This window comes from Chrysochloris asiatica, unplaced genomic scaffold, assembly GCF_000296735.1.
Source record: "Chrysochloris asiatica unplaced genomic scaffold, ChrAsi1.0 scaffold00208, whole genome shotgun sequence".
NCBI lineage: Eukaryota > Metazoa > Chordata > Mammalia > Afrosoricida > Chrysochloridae > Chrysochloris > Chrysochloris asiatica.
The window spans coordinates 2,719,197-2,723,669 of record NW_006408726.1 but is presented as its reverse complement, the minus strand read 5'-3'; the positions used below and the strand labels follow the sequence as shown (position 1 = coordinate 2,723,669).

At 42.3% G+C, this 4,473-nt stretch overlaps 1 pseudogene across 1 annotated transcript; it reads left to right on the top strand.

Annotated features, from left to right (window-relative positions):
• Positions 1-1,555: 1,555 nt before the first annotated feature.
• On the top strand, positions 1,556-3,792 carry LOC102827342 (annotated as a pseudogene). The gene has a single exon (XR_438777.1). The product of XR_438777.1 is annotated as an inner membrane protein, mitochondrial pseudogene (transcript).
• Positions 3,793-4,473: the final 681 nt, after the last annotated feature.

Genomic DNA, 4,473 nt, shown 5'->3' with positions numbered 1-4,473 from the left:
AGTCAGATTTCTCCACTGATGGGTGTTGAAAACTGATGCCCCCCACTTTATATAAGATCCAAAGTTCTAAAACTCTTCTGGCAAAGTGACGTCTCTGGTTTTTAGCACCTGCACTGAGAAGCCTCCACTGCCTGTCTTCACTTCTCCTGCCCCCAAACTAGAAGTCCCTGCTATGAGTATTTTAAATACCAGCAGGGTCACCCACCATGGACAGGTTTTAGATATGCTTCCAGATGAAGACAGACTAGGAAGGAGAGACTTACTACTTCTGAAAAAAACCTTTATGGCTAGCAGAGGAACACTGTCAGCACAAGAATATTGAGTACAGACACTTCATGAATACTACCAGAATATTGCCAGATATAATGTCAGAAGATGAGTCCTACAGGTTGGAAGGCACAAAAATACAACTTGGGAAGAGCTCTCTCCTCAGAATAGAGTTGACCATGATGACATGAATGGAGTAAAGCCTTTAGGAACTTCAGTTGCTGTTGGAGCAAACTCAAAATGAAGTGAAACAGCTGTAAACATCAATTAATAATAGGAATATGGGATGTACAGAGTATGATTCTATGAAAATTGGAAATTATCAGAAATGAAAAGGAAAGCATAAACATCGATATCCTAGCATTAGCTAGCTGAAATGGACCAGTATTGGCAATTTAGAATCTGACAACCACATGATTTACTGTTCCGGAAATGGCAAATTGAAGCAGAATGGTGTTGCTTTCATGATCAAAAAGAACATATCAAAGATCTGTCTAGAAGTACAATGCTATCTGTGATAAGATATCATCTACATGCCAACAAGAAAGACCATTTAATACCACTATTATTCAAATTTATGAATCACACACCAAAGTCAGTAGTAATAACATTGAAGAATTTTACCATCTTCTTCAGTCTGAAATCGATTAAACATACAATCTAAATGTATTGATAATTACTGGCAATTGCAAGGCAAATGTTGGAAACAAAGAGGAAGGATCAGTATTTGGAAAATATGGCTTTGGTGATAGAAATGATGCTGAATATTGTACGATACAATTTTGCAAGAACAATGATTTCATCACAAATACGTTTTTAAATCAACATAAAAGATGACTATACACATACATGTACATCACCAGATAGATACACAGAAATCAAACTGACTACACATGTATAAAGAGATGGTTTAAAAGCTCCATAACATCACCCATAACAAGACCAGGAGCAGACTGTGGAACAGATTACCAATTGCTCATATGCAATTTCAGCTGAAGAAAGTTAAAACAAGTTCACAAGAGCCAATATGATCTTGAATATATCCCTCCTGAATTTAGAGATCATCTGAAGAATAGATCTGATGCATTAGACAATGAAGACCAGAAGAGTTGTGGGATGACATCTAGAACATCATACAGGAAGAAAACAAAAGGTCATTAAGAAGACAAGAAGCAAGGAAAACACCAAAATGGATGTCAGAAGAGAGTTTAAAACTTGCACTCCAGCATAGAGATGCTAAAGCAAATGGAAGAAATGAGGAGGTAAAAGAGCTGAACAGGCGCACCAGTATCACCGTACACCCGGCCTCCATGATGCTGCGGGCCTGTCAGTTATCGGGTGTGACCGCTGCCGCTCAGAGTTGTCTGTGTGGAAAGTTTGTCCTTCATCCACTGCGACCATGCCGTAGATACTCTACATCAAGCAGATCTGGTGTGACTGCTGGCAAAATTGTTGGAACTGGCCTTTTGTTTGTTGGTGGAGGTGTTGGTGGCATTATCCTGTATGCCAAATTGGATTCCCATTTCCGAGAAAGTGTAGAGAAGACCATACCTTACTCTGACAAACTCTTTGAAATGATTCTTGGTTCTGCACCTTATGATGTTCCATTGCCAAAGAAGCCGATTCATTCTGGTCCACTAAAAATCTCTAGTGTATCCGAGGCAATGAAAGGATCTAATCAACCTGCCTCATACCTCCAGAAACAAAAGGGAGACACTCCAACTTCAGCAACAGCAGGTGATACACTGTCGGTCCCAACTCCTGCGGTTCAGCATCAAGAACCCAAAAATCTGATCTCCATGAAGGAAACCCACACCTGCAACTACAGAGGAAGCATCCTCATCTTCTGTAAGAGAACGACCACCTGAAGAAGTTGTAGCTCGCCTTGCACAACAGGAAAAACAAGAACAAGTTAAAATTGAGTCTATAGCCAAGGACTTAGAAGATGCACTAAGTCAAACTGCTCGCACCACTCTCCAGGCAATCGCAGCTCAGACTGCTGCAGTCCAGGCCGTGAACGCACACTCCAGTATACTGAAAGCAGCAATGGACAATGTTGAGATTGCAGGGGAGAAGAAGTCAGCTCAGTGGCGCACAGTGGAGGGTGCATTGAAGGAACGCAGAAAGGCAGTAGATGAAGCCAAAGAAGAGTTAGAGAAGATGAAAAGTGTAATTGAAAATGCCAAGAAAAAGGAAATTGCTGGGGCCAAACCTCATATAACTGCGGCAGAAGGGAAACTGCACAACATGATCGTTGATCTTGATAATGTGGTCCAAAAGGTCCAAGCAGTTCAGTCTGAAGCTAAGGTTGTATCTCAGTATCATGAACTGGTGGTCCAAGGTCGGGATGACTTCAAGCGAGAACTGGACAGTATTACTCCAGAAGTTCTGCCTGGGTGGAAAGGGATGAGTATTTCTGATCTAGCTGACAAGCTGTCTACTGATGATCTGAACTCCCTGATTGCTCATGCCCATCACCGTATTGACCAGCTAAACAGAGAGCTAGCAGAACAGAAAGCTACGGAGAAGCAGCACATTGCATTAGCCTTGGAAAAACAAAAGCTGGAAGAAAAGCAGGCATTTGACTCTGCGATGGCCAAAGCATTAGAACATCACAGAAGTGAAATAGTGTCTGAACAGGACAGAAAGGTAGATGAAGTTCGAGATGCCATGGAAATTGAAACGAGAACACAGCTCCGTCGACAGGCTGCTGCCCACACAGATCACTTACGTGATGCCCTTAGGGTCCAAGAACAGGAACTGAAATATGAACTTGAGAAGGCCATGTCTGAGAAACTTGCCGAAAAAGAATTAGAATTTCGTCGTCTCAGTCAAGAGCAAGTTGACAACTTTACTCTAGATATAAACACAGCCTATGCCAGACTGAGAGGAATTGAACAGGCTGTTCAGAGTCATGCAGTTGCTGAAGAGGAGGCCAGAAAAGCCCACCAACTATGGCTTTTGGTTGAGGCCTTAAAGTACAGCATGAAGACAGCATCTGCAGATCTGCCCACTGTGCCACTGGGCAGTGCAGTCGAGGCCATCAAAGTCATCTGTTCTGATAATGAATTTGTCCAGGCTCTAACCGCAGCTATACCTCCAGAGTCCCTGACCCGTGGGGTGTACAGTGAAGAGACCCTTAGAGCCTGTTTCTATGCTGTCCAAAAACCGGCCCGAAGAGTAGCGATGATCGATGAAACCAGAAATAGCTTGTACCAGTACTTCCTCTCCTACCTGCAGTCCCTGCTCTTATTCCCACCTAAGCAGCTGAAGCCGCCACCGGAGCTCTGCGCTGAGGTTATGAGCACATTTAAGTTATTGTCGTATGCCTCCTATTGCATTGAGCATGGCGATCTGGAGCTGGCAGCAAAGTTTGTCAATCAGCTGAAAGGGGAGTCCAGACGAGTAGCACAGGACTGGCTGCACGAAGCCCGAATGACCCTAGAAAGGAAACAGATAGTGGAGATCCTGACCGCATATGCCAGTGCCGTAGGTATAGGAACCACTCAAGTGCAGCAAGAGTAAGATCTAGGAAGAGTTTCTGTCAAGTCCTATTTCATGTCAAGGGAAATGAGCAGGGATATGTATATGAGAGATGTGCAGCAGAGACCCCAGAACTGTCTAGAAAGGAACAGGTGAGTGAGAGATCCTGTTGCAGTGGTACCATTCCCACATGCTGTCATGGTAGTGGGCTCCAAGAGTGCTTTCTTTGCAACTTGTGTAACATTTTCCGTTGTTCAGATTCCACTGATTGGGCTTGTGAGTCAATCAAAATCATGTTTGTGATCCATCCCTACTGCTATTGATTCTTGCCCTTGGAGCAAACTGAATAAAGCAACAAGATGAAAACTGTAAAAAAAAAAAAAAAAAAAAAAAATAAAAAAAAAAAAAAAAAAAAAAAAAAAGAGAGAGCTGAACAGAAATTTTCTAAGAGCTACTTGAGAAGACAAAGTCAAATATTGTAATGAAATGTGCAAAGATCTGAAGTTAGAAAGCCAAAAGGGAGAACACACTGAGAATTTCTCTAGCTGAAAGAACTAGGGAAAAAATCAGATCTCAAACTGCAATATTGAAGGATTCTTTGGGCAAAACATTGAATGATGCAGAAACCATCAAAAGAAGATGGAAAGAATATACCAAGTCACTGCACCAAAAAGAAATGGTCGATGTTCAACCATTTCAAGAGGTAGCATATGATCAAGAGCT